This window comes from Pseudophryne corroboree, chromosome 10 (assembly GCF_028390025.1).
Source record: "Pseudophryne corroboree isolate aPseCor3 chromosome 10, aPseCor3.hap2, whole genome shotgun sequence".
NCBI lineage: Eukaryota > Metazoa > Chordata > Amphibia > Anura > Myobatrachidae > Pseudophryne > Pseudophryne corroboree.
Window position 1 is genome coordinate 382,011,908 of NC_086453.1, and position 19,118 is coordinate 382,031,025.

The window sequence follows — 19,118 nt, forward strand, 5'->3', positions numbered from 1 at the left end:
CAGACCTGCACCGCTCCCCATCCCCTGTATCAGGCCTGCACCGCTCCCCATCCCCTGTATCAGGCCTGCACCGCTCCCATCCCCTGTATCAGACCTGCACCGCTCCCCATCCCCTGTATCAGACCTGTACTGCTCTCCCCATCCCCTGTATCAGACCTGCACCGCTCCCCATCCCCTGTATCAGGCCTGCACCGCTCCCCATCCCCTGTATCAGGCCTGCACCGCCCCCATCCCCTGTATCAGGTCTGCACCGCTCCCCATCCCCTGTATCAGGCCTGCACCGCTCCCCATCCCCTGTATCAGGCCTGCACCGCCCCCCATCCCCTGTATCAGGCCTGCACCGCTCCCCATCCCCTGTATCAGACCTGCACCGCTCCCCATCCCCTGTATCAGGCCTGCACCGCTCCCCATCCCCTGTATCAGGCCTGCACCGCCCCCATCCCCTGTATCAGGCCTGCACCGCCCCCCATCCCCTGTATCAGGCCTGTACCGCCCCCATCCCCTGTATCAGGCCTGCACCGCGCCCCATCCCCTGTATCAGGCCTGCACCGCTCCCTTCCCCTGTATCAGGTCTGCACCGCTCCCATCCCCTGTATCAGGCCTGCACCGCCCCCCATCCCCTGTATCAGACCTGCACCGCTCCCCATCCCCTGTATCAGACCTGCACCGCTCCCATCCCCTGTATCAGACCTGCACCGCTCCCCATCCCCTGTATCAGGCCTGCACCACTCCCCATCCCCTGTATCAGGCCTGCACCACTCCCCATCCCCTGTATCAGGCCTGCACCGCTACCCATCCCCTGTATCAGGCCTGTACTGCTCCCATCCCCTGTATCAGACCTGTACTGCTCCCCATCCCCTGTATCAGGCCTGTACCGCTCCCCATCCCCTGTATCAGGCCTGCACCGCTCCCCATCCCCTGTATCAGGCCTGCACCGCTCCCCATCCCCTGTATCAGGCCTGCACCGCTCCCCATCCCCTGTATCAGGCCTGCACCGCTCCCCATCCCCTGTATCAGGCCTGCACCGCTCCTCATCCCCTGTATCAGGCCTGCACCGCTCCCCATCCCCTGTATCAGACCTGCACCGCTCCCCATCCCCTGTATCAGGCCTGCACCGCTCCCATCCCCTGTATCAGGCCTGCACCGCGCCCCATCCCCTGTATCAGGCCTGCACCGCTCCCCATCCCCTGTATCAGGCCTGCACCGCTCCCCATCCCCTGTATCAGGCCTGCACCGCTCCCCATCCCCTGTATCAGGCCTGTACTGCTCTCCATCCCCTGTATCAGACCTGCACCGCTCCCATCCCCTGTATCAGGTCTGCACCGCTCCCCATCCCCTGTATCAGGCCTGCACCGCCCCCCATCCCCTGTATCAGACCTGCACCCCCCCCCCCATCCCCTGTATCAGACCTGCACCGCTCCCCATCCCCTGTATCAGGCCTGCACCGCTCCCCATCCCCTGTATCAGGCCTGTACTGCTCCCCATCCCCTGTATCAGGCCTGTACTGCTCTCCCACAGGCTGGTGCTGATGCTGCAGCTGCTGCCTGTTACTCAGCTGCACTTCCCAGGCTGGACACTAGGGGGCGGCAATCTCCATTCTGAGGACTCATAGCCAATCTCTGCAGCCACCAACATCACCGCAGACTCCTCCCCCACCACCTCCCTATGTCTGATTGGCTGTTCGGTAGCCAGGGGCTCCCGCTATTGGCTGCGGGAGGCGTCTGTCACCTGACGCACGGTGTGTGTCCCAGCGCCGGCTGCGTACAGTATCGCGGCCTCAGTCACAGACAGGCAGCGGAGGAGGCAGCATCGCCCTCAGGGACCCCTCACCGCTCCACCGGCACTCCCATGGCCGGGCTCCCCTCCGCTGGATGACAGTCCCAGCCGCCCACAGCTCACGGTAAATCGCGACATGTCGCCGGGAATCGGGATTGTGGCTGGGGTGTGGCGTCGTGACCAGAGCCCTTGAGGGGTGACGTCATTGCGGCCATCAGGGTGGTAGGGAGCAGCAGTAGGGAGCAGGGGGTCACTGTGGGAGAGAGATGTCTATATATGTCATGTCGTGTGTGTGTGTGTATGTATGTATATATAATATATATATACCCACCCATTATCTATCTATCTATCTATCTATCTATCTATCTATCTATCTATCTATCTATGATATATCTATATACAACCACTAACTATCTCTGTGTGGTGTGATACATATGTTTATAGCTCTATGTATGTATGTATTACGTGTGTGAGTGTATGTATGTGTGTATGTATATATATATATATATATATATAATGTTTTTTACACGCACACACGCGCTGCAGCACTGAGGCTCTCCCTTGCTGCTGCTGCATACTGTATGTGCCTCCTGTTACTGCATGTCATCACCAGAGATGGATTTGCTTTATATGCCATGTGTATAGGTGATGTGCCTAGTGCAGAGCTGTATGTATGTGCGTGGTGTGTCTGGCCCGGTGCAGAGCTGTATGTATGTGTATAGTGTTTGTGATGTGCCTGGTGCAGAGCTGTATGTATGTGCGTGGTGTGTGTGTGTGTGACTGGCCCTGTGCAGAGCTGTATGTATGTGCGTGGTGTGTGTGACTGGCCCGGTGCAGAGCTGTATGTATGTATGTGCGTAGTGTGTGTGTGTGTGACTGGCCCAGTGCAGAGCTGTATGTATGTGTATAGTGTTTGTGATGTGCCTGGTGCAGAGCTGTATGTATGTGCGTGGTGTGTGTGTGACTGGCCCAGTGCAGAGCTGTATGTATGTGTATAGTGTTTGTGATGTGCCCGGTGCAGAGCTGTATGTATGTGCGTAGTGTGTGTGTGACTGGCCCGGTACAGAGCTGTATGTATGTGCGTGGTGTGTGTGTGACTGGCCCAGTGCAGAGCTGTATGTATGTGTATAGTGTTTGTGATGTGCCCGGTGCAGAGCTGTATGTATGTGCGTAGTGTGTGTGTGTGTGACTGGCCCAGTACAGAGCTGTATGTATGTGCGTGGTGTGTGTGTGACTGGCCCAGTGCAGAGCTGTATGTATGTGTATAGTGTTTGTGATGTGCCTGGTGCAGAGCTGTATGTATGTGCGTGGTGTGTGTGTGACTGGCCCAGTGCAGAGCTGTATGTATGTGTATAGTGTTTGTGATGTGCCCGGTGCAGAGCTGTATGTTTGTGCGTAGTGTGTGTGTGTGTGTGTGTGTGACTGGCCCGGTACAGAGCTGTGTGTGTGTGACTGGCCCGCTGCAGAGCTGTATGCATGTGCGTAGTGTGTGTGTGTGACAGGTCAGCTGCAGAGCTGTATGTATGTGCGTAGTGTGTGTGTGACTAGCCCGCTACAGAGCTATATGTATGTGTATAGTGTTTGTGATGTGCCTGGTGCAGAGCTGTATTTATGTGCGTAGTGTGTGTGTGTGTGACAGGTCCGCTGCAGAGCTGTATGTATGTGCGTATTGTGTGTGTGTGTGTGTGTGTGTGCTGTGCCCGGTGCAGAGCTGTATGTATGTGCATAGTGTGTGTGTGACTGGCCCGCTGCAGAGCTGTATGTATGTGTGTGTGTGTGACTGGCCCGGTGCAGAGCCGTATGTATGTATGTATGTATGTGTGTGACTGGCCCAGTGCAGAGCTGTATGTATGTATATGTATGTGTGTGACTGGCCCAGTGCAGAGCTGTATGTATGTATGTGTGTGTGTGTGACTGGCCCGGTGCAGAGCCGTATGTATGTATGTGTGTGTGTGACGGGCCCGGTGCAGAGCTGTATGTATGTCGCACAGTAGTGAAGTGCCTCATCCTCTCCGCGCACTGTTATGCCCCCATGGTGCCAGGAGGGTTATTGTATAGATCATGTCCAGCGTGCCCCAGGGGAGTTACTCTCTCTCTCTCTCTGCATGTGAGCTCTGTCAGGGAAATGTGCAGGCCAGGTTTTCCTCCCTCAGTGTGCTGTGGTCACAGACACAACAGGGCGTCAGCTGCTGCACACAGCGTAGCCACATCCTACCGATACACTGTTATATGCTGCATTCTCCTGTACCCCAGGGGGTTCTCCTATCCCCCTTCCACCAGCGAGTAAGCGGCATACATGCCTCCATTTCATCCCCTTCATTCTTCTGCTGCTGCACTTTTCCCTACAATCCATATTTCCTTTCCCCCTCGGCCGTCATCCGAGCCGTTCTAGAGGCAGCCTGTGTTCTCTGTCCAAATGAGCATTACAGATGTGTGCCGGCTTCTCCAGGCTGCAGCAGCCATATTAAGCCAGAGCCCAAGATGGCAGTGCTGTGTATTATACTGGCCGTGCTGCCTCCTGGTCATTCCTAATAACAAGTAGGGGCCCCAGCGATTATACTGGCCGTGCTGCCTCCTGGTCATTCCTAATAACAAGTAGGGGCCCCAGCGATTATACTGGCCGTGCTGCCTCCTGGTCATTCCTAATAACAAGTAGGGGCCCCAGCGATTATACTGGCCGTGCTGCCTCCTGGTCATTCCTAATAACAAGTAGGGGCCCCAGCGATTATACTGGCCGTGCTGCCTCCTGGTCATTCCTAATAACAAATAGGGGCCCCAGCGGCTGTTTAATTCCCAGTCTGTGTTCCGCTTCCCGGTGTTTCTGTAAGAAGGTCAGATGTCACCGCTCTGCGCTGGGCGGCTGAGTAATGCCATGTATAAATGCGATTAACCCTTCTGTCTCAGCAACCGTGATTGCTTCTGTTACTGGGGGGGTGTGTCTGATGCATGGGCCTTCCGTGTGTCTGATGCATGGGCCTTCCGTGTGTCTGATGCATGGGCCTTCCGTGTGTCTGATGCATGGGCCTTCCGTGTGTCTACTTCTCTTTGCTTCTGTTGCTCTGTGTTTGATACATGTGCACGTTAAATGTTATATTTTACTGTCAGTATGGAGGTGCCGATGTACTAACATTTGTGCCTAATATTCTCTTTAAAGGGGGTTCTGGGTCTTGAGTCAGTATGCGTTACTAATCCCCCATGAGTTGGTGTAAATACGATCAGTCTGACATAATGATAGATGCTGCTTGCATTTGCATTGCTTTGGTGTTACAAGGATGAGATACAATGTCTGGAATGTAATAGGCTTGGCTGCTGCTTTCCATCTGGAAGGTGGCTTTGCAGAGGACGTGGTGCACCGCTAGTCACAGAAGCCGCCATAACACCTGACAGTGTGAGAGCTGGTGTCATCGCTGCTGAGGATTTGCCCAGAGAGTGTCTGTCCCTGACGCATGTAACCGTTGCGTCTCCTATGACATCACAGCCCAGTGCAGCTGGTTGCTATGGAGACTGGATGACGGAGAGGAGACCCTGACGTGCCAATAGAGAATTAATGGAGACAGAAGATCTGATGCACTATGAAGATGCTACAGCATTGTTTTACTTTCTGCTGACCGTGGCTCGGTGACGTCGGCTGTGATCCGGGAATCTTCTCCCAGCCAGGAAGCGTGTGGTGTGCGTGGGATTTGGGAAGGGCCTGGCAGACATTGGGAGTCATCCGTATTTACTGGCGATCTGGCTGCGTCCTGTAAGCCACTCGCCACCACTGACTGGTGTACAGCACTTATGTATTGGTGTATGTACATGTGGCCTTAGCGGGGAAGCTGTTACGGATTACGTCTTCCAATCAATTTTTTTTTATTGGGCTACTCACCATTTGGGACAAGCGTTTCCATAGTACAGTTGTTTGTGCCTCACCGCCATTGGCTGTTCCAGCTGCATTTCTGCTTGAAAAACAAAACTGCAGTACCGGAAGGAAGGGAGGTTCTCTGACAACTGGTTGTCGAGGGGAGACTGGGCTGAAACGCTGGGAATCTGGGGTAGGACGTATTTTCTCTCTCAGCGTGTGGAGGCGTTCAGATCTGTGCATTGATCTGGTCAGGTATCTACTTACTCATGTTCCTTGTGTCTTTCTAGTATTAAGTGACATGCTTGTGCCTCATGCCTCAGTGAGGCTGCTAGTGCTAAGTGAATGTAGGAGCTCACTGGTCCTCCAGCTGTTGTTGAACTACACATTCCAGAATGCCCTTCTACAGTTTTGCTGTTTGGCCACACTAAAACTGTTACAGGGCATGCTGGGATTTGTAGTTCATCAATAGCTGGAAGGCCGCAGGTTCCCCTCCCCCCTGGGCTGTGCTGTGCGTGTAGGTGACAGATGCACTCTGCAATCGGAAAATCAGTGCTCAGAATCCTAAATAGAATCGCTCCAATAATAATAAACCCCCGACCCGTGACGCGCTGTGAGGTAGAAATCAATGTGTGTAATGTGCTTCCAGTAACGCTGAAGGCGCGTTCCGCGCAGTAAGTGTAAGTAATATAGCGGGCACACCTAAACCTACTAATGGCTCCTGCCAAGCCGCCTAACCCTCCCTGGCGCAGTCCTTATACTATATGATGCTATAGACTACGACCTTCACCCGGGGGACACCATTAATTACAAGTGTTTTAAATCCATAAATAAGTCTCCAGGAGACTCTTCGTGTTGTTCCCGTAGTGATTGCGGAGAGTCTTCTTCAGGATTTCTCCGTCACTTCCTCTAAGAGACAGTAGAATAGGATCAAAGACTATATGGGATACATATAATGATAATGGGGGTAATTCAGAGTTGATCGCAGCAGCAAATTTGTTAGCAGTTGGGCAAAACCATATGCACTGTAGGTGGGGCAGATGTAACATGTGCAGAGAGAGTTAGATTTGGGTGGCTTATGTTTCTGTGCAGGGTAAATACTGGCTGCTTTATTTTTACACTGCAATTTAGATTTCAGTTTGAACACACCCCACCCAAATCTAACTCTCTCTGCACATGTTACAGCTTCCCCACCTGCAGTGCACATGGTTTTGCCCAGCTGCTAACAAATTTGCTGCTGCGATTTACTCTGAATTAGGCCCAATGACGGGTGCACTGTGACTAATAGGGCGATGCAGAATTATGTGTGTCACCCACATGCAGGTGCCATTGTGCTGACTGGGCCGGTATTCCTGAGAATGAAGTCACTACGGTGGAGATGTAAGGTCTATTAATGGCTGTCATACCGGATTTGTCAGAGATGAACCATCATTACGTGATTTCCGGATCTCAGTCACAGCTATACTGTACGTTGCTGCCGGGTCACCTATAGAATGAGTGTAGGCTGAATGATATAGTGTGTGGTTATTGACCGTCCTATCAGGGTGGGTGTGGATCTGCCTCCTATGCCAGCGTTGTGTCCTGTGTACATTCCGTTGCACTCCGCTGTCACACCACATGTATGTTGCGCTATATTAACACTTGCACATGTGAAATTCCCGTCATTCATCACCCAGCAGCTTCCAGGCATCCTCCTAGGGCTGTGCTGCACCCTGCGGGTTTCCTTTCTGTATCATGTGGCTGTACCATGGCTCTGTTACACTGCTGCAGACACCACCGGGCTCTGAGATCCGCGCAGGGTGCACATGGGTCCCAGCAAAGAGCGCACGCCACTGGCATGCGGCTTCTTCACTTCATTTATAGTGAGGAATGGCTTAGATGGTAGACTTGCTCTGTATACTGATTGCAGGAATTGGACCCACTCCATGCCATTCCAGCGTCGCCTCACTTCCTCCAGACTATCCTGTAGGACTGGCTGGTGAGAAGAAGCTCTGCCCGCCACCTGCTCTGTTCTTAAAGCAGCAATCCCATGGAAATGGCGTGCTTTTAGCATAGATCACTCTGGCAGGCTATAAGAAAACTTTGGGGGAATCGCCATTTCTCTGACGTCCTAGTGGATGCTGGGGACTCCGTAAGGACCATGGGGAATAGATGGGCTCCACAGGAGACTGGGCACATCTAAAGAAAGATTTAGGACTACCTGGTGTGCACTGGCTCCTCCCCCTATGACCCTCCTCCAAGCCTCAGTTAGATTCTTGTGCCCGGCTGAGCTGGATGCACACTAGGGGCTCTCCTGAGCTCCTAGAAAGAAAGTATAATTTAGGTTTTTTATTTTACAGTGAGACCTGCTGGCAACAGACTCACTGCAGCGAGGGACTAAGGGGAGAAGAAGCGAACCTACCTAAGAGGTGGTAGCTTGGGCTTCTTAGGCTACTGGACACCATTAGCTCCAGAGGGACCGCACACAGGACCCGACCTCGTCGTCCGTTCCCGGAGCCGCGCCGCCGTCCCCCTTACAGAGCCAGAAGCAAGAAGGTCCGGAAAATCGGCGGCTGAAGACTTCTGTCTTCTCCAAGGTAGCGCACAGCACTGCAGCTGTGCGCCATTGCTCCTCATGCACACCACACACTGCGGTCACTGATGGGTGCAGGGCGCTGGGGGGGGGCGCCCTGAGCAGCAATAATAACACCTTGGCTGGCAAACTGACACCATATATAGCCCCAGAGGTTATATAGGTGTATATTAACCCCTGCCAGAAATATTAAAATAGCGGGAGAAAGCCTGCCGATAAAGGGGCGGAGCCATCTCCCTCAGCACACTGGCGCCATTTTCCCTCACAGCTCCGCTGGAAGGATCGCTCCCTGGCTCTCCCCTGCAGTCCTGCACTACAGAAAGGGTAAAAAAGAGAGGGGGGGCACAATTTTAGGCGCAGTATAATATATATATGCAGCTATAAGGGAAAACACTCTTTATAGGTGATATCCCTGTGGTATATAGCGCTCTGGTGTGTGCTGGCATACTCTCCCTCTGTCTCCCCAAAGGGCTTTGTGGGGTCCTGTCCTCTGTCAGAGCATTCCCTGTGTGTGTGTGCTGTGTGTCGGTACCGCTGTGTCGACATGTATGATGAGGAAAATGATGTGGAGGCAGAGCAAATGCCTGTAAATGTGTTGTCACCCCCTGAGGGGTCGACACCTGTGTGGATGGACTTATGGAAGGAATTACGTGACAGTGTCAGCTCCTTACATAAAAGGTTTGACGACATAGGACAGCCGGCTACTCAGCTTGTGACTGTTCCAGCGTCTCAAATGTCATCAGGGGCTTTAAAACGCCCGCTACCACAGATGACAGACACAGATGTCGACACGGATACCGACTCCAGTGTCGACGACGATGAGACTAGTGTACCCTCCAATAGGTCCACCCGTTACATGATTGAGGCAATGAAAAATGTATTACACATTTCTGATAGTACCCCAGGTACCACAAAAAAGGGTATTATGTTCGGTGAGAAAAAACTACCAGTAGTTTTTCCTGCATCTGAGGAATTAAATGAGGTGTGTGAGGAAGCCTGGACTTCCCCCGATAAGAAATTGATAATTTCTAAACGGTTATTGGCAGCGTACCCTTTCCCGCCAGAGGATAGGTCACGTTGGGAAACGTCCCCTAGGGTAGATAAAGCGCTTACACGTTTATCAAAACAGGTGGCACTACCGTCTCCGGATACGGCCGCCCTAAAGGATCCTGCTGATAGAAGGCAGGAAGCTACCCTAAAAGCTATATATACACACACGGGCATTATATTGCGACCAGCGATTGCATCAGCATGGATGTGCAGTGCTGCTGCTGCGTGGTCAGATTCCCTGTCGGATAATATTGATACCCTGGATAGGGACAATATTTTGCTGAGGGGTGGAACTGTTGGGGATGGTCTTTCAGACCTTGTTTCCACAGCTACGGCTGGGAAATCGACATTTTGCCACAGGCTACCCCACAGCAAAAGAAAACACCGTTTCTCTAACGTCCTAAGTGGATGCTGGGGACTCCGTAAGGACCATGGGGAATAGCGGCTCCGCAGGAGACTGGGCACATCTAAAGAAAGCTTTAGGACTATCTGGTGTGCACTGGCTCCTCCCCCTATGACCCTCCTCCAAGCCCCAGTTAGATCTCTGTGCCCGAACGAGAAGGGTGCACACTAGGGGCTCTCCTGAGCTTCTTAGTGAAAGTTTTAGTTTAGGTTTTTTATTTTCAGTGAGACCTGCTGGCAACAGGCTCACTGCATCGAGGGACTAAGGGGAGAAGAAGCGAACCTACCTGCGTGCAGAGTGGATTGGGCTTCTTAGGCTACTGGACATTAGCTCCAGAGGGACGATCACAGGCCCAGCTTGGATGGGTCCCAGAGCCGCGCCGCCGGCCCCCTTACAGAGCCAGAAGGCAGAAGAGGTCCGGAAAATCGGCGGCAGAAGACGTCCTGTCTTCAACAAGGTAGCGCACAGCACTGCAGCTGTGCGCCATTGCTCTCAGCACACTTCACACTTCGTTCACTGAGGGTGCAGGGCGCTGGGGGGGAGCGCCCTGAGACGCAATAAAAACACCTTAGATGGCAAAAAAAATGCATCACATATAGCTCCTGGGCTATATGGATGCATTTAACCCCTGCCAGAATACATAGAAAAACAGGAGATAAGGCCACCGATAAGGGGGCGGAGCCTATCTCCTCAGCACACTGGCGCCATTTTCCCTCACAGCTCCGTTGGAGGGAAGCTCCCTGGCTCTCCCCTGCAGTCACTACACTACAGAAAGGGTTAAAAAAGAGAGGGGGGCACTAATTAGGCGCAGTATTAACTATACAGCAGCTATAAGGGGAAAAACACTTATATAAGGTTATCCCTGTGTGTATGTATATATATATATATATATATATATATATATATATATATATATATATATATATATATATATATATATATATATATATATATATATATATATATATAGCGCTCTGGTGTGTGCTGGCAAACTCTCCCTCTGTCTCCCCAAAGGGCTAGTGGGGTCCTGTCCTCTATCAGAGCATTCCCTGTGTGTGTGCTGTATGTCGGTACTTTTGTGTCGACATGTATGAGGAGAAAAATAATGTGGAGACGGAGCAGATTGCCTGTAATAGTGATGTCACCCCCTAGGGAATCGACACCTGAGTGGATGAACTGTTGGAAGAAATTACGTGACAGTGTCAGCTCTGTATAAAAGACAGTGGTTGACATGAGACAGCCGGCTACTCAGCTTGTGCCTGTCCAGACGTCTCATAGGCCGTCAGGGGCTCTAAAGCGCCCGTTACCTCAGATGGCAGATATAGACACCGACACGGATACTGACTCCAGTGTCGACGGTGAAGAGACAAATGTGACTTCCAGTAGGGCCACACGTTACATGATTGAGGCAATGAAAAATGTTTTACACATTTCTGATAATACGAGTACCACCAAAAAGGGGTATTATGTTCGGTGAGGAAAAACTACCTGTAGTTTTCCTGAATCTGAGAAATTAAATGAGGTGTGTGATGATGCGTGGGTTTCCCCCGATAACAACTGATAAAAATGTTATTGGCATTATATCCTTTCCCGCCAGAGGTTAGGGTGCGTTGGGAAACACCCCCTAGGGTGGATAAAGCGCTCACACGCTTGTAAGGGCTCTACCCTCGCCTGAGATGGCCGCCCTTAAGGATCCTGCTGATAGAAAGCAGGAGGGTATCCTAAAAGGTATTTACACACATACTGGTGTTATACTGCGACCAGCAATCGCCTCAGCCTGGATGTGCAGTGCTGGGTTGGCGTGGTCGGATTCCCTGACTGAAAATATTGATACCCTAGATAGGGACAGTATATTTTTGCCTATAGAGCATTTAAAAGATGCATTTCTATATATGCGTGATGCACAGTGGAATATTTGCCGACTGGCATCGAGTCTAAGTGCGTTGTCCATTTCTACCAGTAGAGGGTTATGGACACGTCAGTGGTCAGGTGATGCGTATTCCAAACGGCATTTGGAAGTATTGCTTTATTAAGGGGAGGAGTTATTTGGGGTCGGTCTTTCAGACCTGGTGGCCACGGCAACAGCTGGGAAATCCACGTTTGTACCCCAGGTCGCCTCTCAACATGAGAAGACGCCGTATTATCAGGCGCAGTCTTTTCGTGGACAAGTGGGCAAAAGGTTCCTCATTTCTGCCCCGTGACAGAGGGAAAGGAAAAAGGCTGCAGAAATCAGCCAGTTCCCAGGAACAGAAACCCTCTCCCGCCTCTGCCAAGCCCTCAGTATACGCGGGGGCTTTACAAGCAGAATCAGGCACGGTGGGGGGCCCGTCTCAATGAATTTTAGCGCGCAGTGGGCTCACTCGCAAGTAGACCCCTGGATCCTTCAGGTGATATCTCAGGGGTACAAATTGGAATTCGAGACGTCTCCCCCTCGCCGTTTCCTAAAGTCGGCTTTAACGATGTCTCCTTCTGACAGGGAGACAGTTTTGGAAGCCATTCACAAGCTGTATTCCCAGCAGGTGATAATCAAGATACCCCTCCTGCAACAGGGAACGGGGTATTATTCCACACTGTTGTGGTACCGAAGCCGGACGGCTCGGTGAGACCGATTCTAAATCTAAAATCTTTGAACACTTACATACAGAGGTTCAAATTCAAGATTGAGTCACTCAGAGCAGTGATTGCGAACCTGGAAGAAGGGGACTACATGATGTCTCGGGACATCAAGGATGCTTACCTTCATGTCAAAATTTACCCTTCTCACCAAGGGTACCTCAGGTTTATGGTACAGAACTGTCACTATCAGTTCAGACGCTGCCGTATGGATGGTCCACGGCACCCCGGGTCTTTACCAAGGTAATGGCCGAAATGATGATATTCCTTCGAAGGAAGGGAATTTTACTTATCCCTTACTTGTACAATTCCCTGATAAGGGTAAGATCCAGGGAACAGTTGGAGGTCGGTGTAGCACTGTCTCAGGTAGTGTTGCGGCAGCACGATTGGATTTTCAATTTTCCAAAATCGCAGCTGGTTCCGACGACTTGTCTTCTGTTCCTAGGGATGATCCTGGACACAGTCCAGAAAAAGGTGTTTCTCCCGGAGGAGAAAGCCAGGGAGTTATCCGAGCTAGTCAGGAACCTCCCAAAACCGAGCCAAGTCTCAGTGCATCAGTGCACAAGGGTTCTGGGTAAAATGGTGGCTTCCTACGAAGCAATCCCATTCGACAGATTCCACGCAAGAACTTTCCAGTGGGACCTGCTGGACAAATGGTCCGGGTCGCATCTTCAGATGCATCAGCGGATAACCCTGTCACCAAGGACAAGGGTGTCCCTCCTGTGGTGGTTGCAGAGTGCTCATCTTCCAGAGGGCCGCAGATTAGGCATTCAGGACTGGGTCCTGGTGACCACGGATGCCAGCCTGCGAGGCTGGAGAGCAGTCACACAGGGAAGGAATATCCAGGGCTTATGGTCAAGCCTGGAGACATCACTTCACATAAATATCCTGAAGCTAAGGGACATTTACAATGCTCTAAGCTTAGCAAGACCTCTGCTTCAAGGTCAGCCGGTGTTGATCCAGTAGGACAACATCACGGCAGTCACCCACGTAAACAGACAGGGTGACACAAGAAGCAGGAGGGCAATGGCAGAAGCTGCAAGGATTCTTCGCTGGGCGGAAAATCATGTGATAGCACTGTCAGCAGTATTCATTCCGGGAGTGGACAACTGGGAAGCAGACTTCCTCAGCACGACCTCCACCCGGGAGAGTGGGGACTTCACCCAGAAGTCTTCCACATGATTATAAACCGTTGGGAAAAACTCGACAGGTATTGCGCCAGGTCAAGGGACCCTCAGGCAATAGCTGTAGACGCTCTGGTAACACCATGGGTGTACCAGTCAGTGTATGTGTTCCCTCCTCTGCCTCTCATACCCAAGGTACTGAGATTGATAAGATGGAGAGGAGTAAGCACTATATTCGTGGCTCCGGATTGGCCAAGAAGGACTTGGTAACCGGAACTTCAAGAGATGCTCACGGAGGATCCGTGGCCTCTACCTCTAAGAAGGGACCTGCTCCAGCAAGGACCCTGTCTGTTCCAAGACTTACCGCGGCTGCGTTTGACGGCATGGCGGTTTTGAACGCCGGATCCTTAAGGAAAAAAGGCATTCCGGATGAAGTCATCCCTATCCTGATCAAAGCCAGGAAGGATGTAACCGCAAAACATTATCACCGCATTTGGCGAAAATATGTTGCGTGGTGCGAGGCCAGTAAGGCCCGACGGAGGAAATTCAACTGGGTCGATTCCTACATTTCCTGCAAACAGGAGTGTCTATGGGCCTGAAATTGGGGTCCATTAAGGTTCAAATTTCGGCCCTGTCAATTTTCTTCCAAAAAGAACTAGCTTCAGTCCCTGAAGTTCAGACGTTTGTAAAAGGGGTACTGCATATACAGCCTCCTTTTGTGCCTCCAGTGGCACTTTGGGATCTCAATGTAGTTTTTGGGTTCCAAAAGTCACATTGGTTTGAACCACTTAAATCTGTGGAGTTAAAATATCTCACATGGAAAGTGGTCATGCTGTTGGCCCTGGCCTGGGCCAGGCGCGTGTCAGAATTGGCGGCTTTATCCTGTAAAAGCCCTTATCTGATTTTCCATTCGGACAGGGCGGAATTGAGGACTCGTCCTCAGTTTCTCCCTAAGGTGGTTTCAGCGTTTTCACCTGAACCAACCTATTGTGGTGCCTGCGGCTACTAGGGACTTGGAGGACTCCAAGTTGCTAGACGTTGTCAGGGCCCTGAAAATATATGTTTCCAGGACGGCTGGAGTCAGGAAAACTGACTCGCTGTTTATCCTGTATGCACCCAACAAGCTGGGTGCTCCTGCTTCTAAGCAGACTATTGCTCGTTGGATTTGTAGTACAATTCAGCTTGCACATTCTGTGGCAGGCCTGCCACAGCCAAAAATCTGTAAATGCCCACTCCACAAGGAAGGGGGCTCATCTTGGGCGGCTGCCCGAGGGGTCTCGGCTTTACAACTTTGCCGAGCAGCTACTTGGTCAGGAGCAAATACGTTTGTAAAATTCTACAAAATTGATACCCTGGCTGAGGAGGACCTGGAGTTCTCTCATTTGGTGCTGCAGAGTCATCTGCACTCTCCCGCCCGTTTGGGAGCTTTGGTATAATCCCCATGGTCCTTACGGAGTCCCCAGCATCCACTTAGGACGTTAGAGAAAATAAGAATTTACTTACCGATAATTCTATTTCTCGTAGTCCGTAGTGGATGCTGGGCGCCCATCCCAAGTGCGGATTGTCTGCAATACTGGTACATAGTTATTGTTACCAAAAAAATCGGGTTATTGCTGTAGTGAGCCATCTTTTCTAGAGGCTCCTCTGTTATCATGCTGTTAACTGGGTTCAGATCACAAGTTGTACGGTGTGATTGGTGTGGCTGGTATGAGTCTTACCCGGGATTCAAAATCCTTCCTTATTGTGTACGCTCGTCCGGGCACAGTATCCTAACTGAGGCTTGGAGGAGGGTCATAGGGGGAGGAGCCAGTGCACACCAGATAGTCCTAAAGCTTTCTTTAGATGTGCCCAGTCTCCTGCGGAGCCGCTATTCCCCATGGTCCTTACGGAGTCCCCAGCATCCACTACGGACTACGAGAAATAGAATTATCGGTAAGTAAATTCTTATTATCAAGTACAGTCCTTTCGGCCCCATAAACACAAGAGGGCTCGAGGCGCATCCTTTCTGCCGAGAGGCAAAGGTAGAGGGAAAAAGTTGCAGCACACAGCCAGTTCCCAAGAGCAAAAGTCCTCCCCCGCGTCCGGTAAGTCCACAGCATGACGCTGGGGCTTCACAGGCGGACCCGGGTACGGTGGGGGCCCGTCTCAGAAATTTCAGCACACAGTGGGCTCTCTCACAGGTGGATCCCTGGATCCTTCAAGTAGTATCTCAGGGGTACAGGCTGAAATTCGAGACGTCCCCCCCCCCCGCCGTTTTTCTAAAATCTGCCTTACCAGCAACTCCCTCTGCCAGGGAGGCAGTGTTGGTGGCTATCCAGAAACTGTATTCACAGCAAGTGATTGTCTAGGTACCCCTCCTTCAGCAAGGAAAGGGTTACTATTCCACAATGTTTGTGGTACCGAAACCGGACTGTTCGGTGAGGCCCATCTTAAATTTAAAATCCTTGAACACTTATATCAAAAGGTTCAAGTTCAAGATGGAATCGCTCAGGGCGGTTATTGCGAGCCTGGACGAGGGGGATTACATGGTCTCCCTGGACATCAAGGATGCGTACCTACATGTCCCCATTTACCCCCCTCACCAGGAGTACCTCAGATTTGTGGTACAGGACTGTCACTATCAGTCCAGACGCTGCCGTTTGGGTTATCCACGGCACCGAGGGTCTTTACCAGGGTAATGGCCGAAATGATGATACTCCTTCGCAAGAAGGGAGTTTTAATTTTCTCTGACGTCCTAGTGGATGCTGGGACTCCGTCAGGACCATGGGGAATAGCGGCTCCGCAGGAGACGGGGCACAAAATTTAAAAGTTTGACCACTAGGTGGTGTGTACTGGCTCCTCCCCCTATGACCCTCCTCCAAGCCTCAGTTAGGTTTTTGTGCCCGTCCGAGCAGGGTGCAATCTAGGTGGCTCTCCTAAAGAGCTGCTTAGAAAAAGTTTGTTAGGTTTTTTATTTTCAGTGAGTCCTGCTGGCAACAGGCTCACTGCAACGAGGGACTTAGGGGAGAAGAAGTGAACTCGCCTGCGTGCAGGATGGATTTGCTTCTTAGGCTACTGGACACTAGCTCCAGAGGGACGATCACAGGTACAGCCTGGATGGGTCACCGGAGCCGCGCCGCCGACCCCCTTGCAGATGCCGAATAGAGAAGAGGTCCAGAAACCGGCGGCAGAAGACGTCTCAGTCTTCATGAGGTAGCGCACAGCACTGCAGCTGTGCGCCATTGCTCTCCGCACACTTCACACCAGCGGTCACTGAGGGTGCAGGGCGCTGGGGGGGGCGCCCTGGGCAGCAATGTAATATACCTATTCTGGCTAAAATATCACATATAGCCCCTGGGGCTATATGGATGTATTTAACCCCTGCCAGGTTCCAAAAAAACCGGGAGAAGAAGCCCACCGAAAAGGGGGCGGGGCCTATTCTCCTCAGCACACAGCGCCATTTTCCTGCCCAGCTCCGCTGCGAGGAAAGCTCCCAGGACTCTCCCCTGCACTGCACTACAGAAACAGGGTAAAAACAGAGAGGGGGGGCACTTATTGGCGATATTTATAATATTTGAGCTGCTATAAAGGGAACACACTTATTAAGGTTGTCCCTATATATATTTATAGCGCTTGGGTGTGTGCTGGCAAACTCTCCCTCTGTCTCCCCAAAGGGCTAGTGGGGTCCTGTCTTCTATCAGAGCATTCCCTGTGTGTCTGCTGTGTGTCGGTACGTGTGTGTCGACATGTTTGAGGACGATGTTGGCGTGGAGGCGGAGCAATTGCCTGTAATGGTGATGTCACCCCCTAGGGAGTCGACACCAGAATGGATGGCTTTGTTTATGGAATTACGGGATAGTGTCAGCACGCTACAAAAGTCGGTTGACGACATGAGACAGCCGGCAAACCAGTTAGTACCTGTCCAGGCGTCTCAGACACCGTCAGGGGCTGTAAAACGCTCTTTACCTCAGTCGGTCGACACAGACCCAGACACTGACACTGAATCCAGTGTCGACGGTGAAGAAACAAACGTATTTTCCAGTAGGGCCACACGTTATATGATCACGGCAATGAAGGAGGCTTTGCATATCTCTGATACTGCAAGTACCACAAAAAGGGGTATTATGTGGGGTGTGAAAAAACTACCGATAGTTTTTCCTGAATCGGAGGAACTGAATGAAGTGTGTGATGAAGCGTGGGTTACCCCAGATAGAAAACTGCTAATTTCAAAGAAGTTATTGGCATTATACCCTTTCCCGCCAGAGGTTAGGGCGCGCTGGGAAACACCTCCTAGGGTGGATAAGGCGCTCACACGCTTATCAAAGCAAGTGACGTTACCGTCTCCTGATAAGGCCGCCCTCAAGGATCCAGCTGATAGGAGGCTGGAGAATACATTAAAAAGTATATACACACATACGGGTGTTATACTGTGACCAGCAATCGCCTCAGTCTGGATGTGCAGTGCTGGCGTGGCTTGGTCGGAGTCACTGTCTGAAAATATTGATACCCTGGATAGGGACAGTATTTTACTGACTATAGAGCAGTTAAAGGATGCATTTCTTTATATGCGAGATGCACAGAGAGATATTTGCACTCTGGCATCAAGAGTAAGTGCGATGTCCATATCTGCCAGAAGAAGTTTATGGACGCGCCAGTGGTCAGGTGATGCGGATTCCAAACGACATATGGAAGTATTGCCGTATAAGGGGGAGGAATTATTTGGGGTCGGTCTATCGGATCTGGTGGCCACGGCAACGGCCGGAAAATCCACCTTTTTACCCCAGGTCACCTCCCAGCAGAAAAAGCCGCAGGCTTTTCAGCCGCAGTCCTTTCGTTCCTATAAGAACAAACGAGCAAAAGGACATTCCTATTTGCCCCGAGGCAAAGGAAAGGGTAAGAGACTGCAACAAGCAGCTCCTTCCCAGGAGCAGAAGCCCTCCCCGGCTTCTACAAAGGCGTCAGCATGACGCTGGGACCTTACAAGCAGACTCAGGGGCGGGGGGGGGGTCGCCTCAAACATTTCAGCGCACAGTGGGCTCACTCGCAGGTGGACCCCTGGATCCTGCAGGTAGTATCTCAGGGTTACAGGTTGGAATTCGAGAAGTCCCCTCCTCGCCGTTTCCTAAAGTCTGCTTTGCCAACGTCTCCCTCCGACAGGGCGACGGTATTGGAGGCCATTCACAAGCTGTATTCTCAGCAGGTGATAGTCAAGGTACCCCTCCTACAACAGGGACAGGGGTATTACTCCACGCTATTTGTGGTACCGAAGCCGGACGGCTCGGTAAGACCGATTCTAAATCTAAAATCTCTGAACCTGTACATACAAAAATTCAAGTTCAAGATGGAGTCACTCAGAGCAGTGATAGCGAATCTGGAAGAAGGGGATTTTATGGTGTCCTTGGACATCAAGGATGCTTACCTTCATGTTCCAATTTGTCCTTCACACCAAGGGTACCTCAGGTTCGTGGTCCAAAACTGTCATTATCAGTTTCAGACGCTGCCGTTTGGATTGTCCACGGCACCCCGGGTCTTTACCAAGGTAATGGCCGAAATGATGATCCTTCTTCGAAGAGAAGGCGTCTTAATTATCCCTTACTTGGACGATCTCCTGATAAGGGCAAGATCCAGAGAACAGCTGGAGGTCGGAGTAGCACTAACCCAAGTAGTGCTCCAACAACACGGGTGGATTCTGAATTTTCCAAAATCCCAACTGATCCCGACGACACGTCTGTTGTTCCTAGGGATGATTCTGGACACTGT

General features: G+C 51.5%; 1 protein-coding gene across 19 annotated transcripts in view; it reads left to right on the forward strand.

Annotated features, from left to right (window-relative positions):
• Positions 1–1,746: 1,746 nt before the first annotated feature.
• KIF1B (kinesin family member 1B) overlaps positions 1,747–19,118 on the forward strand; it is a 231,227-nt gene continuing 213,855 nt past the window's right edge. For 14 of the 19 annotated variants that reach the window (XM_063943836.1, XM_063943839.1, XM_063943850.1 and 11 more), the window contains exon 1: positions 1,747–1,900. The gene's annotated coding sequence lies outside the window, so the exon portion shown is untranslated. The remainder of the gene's footprint in view (positions 1,901–19,118) is intronic. The other 5 variants (XM_063943851.1, XM_063943855.1, XM_063943849.1 and 2 more) reach the window with 2 other exon arrangements.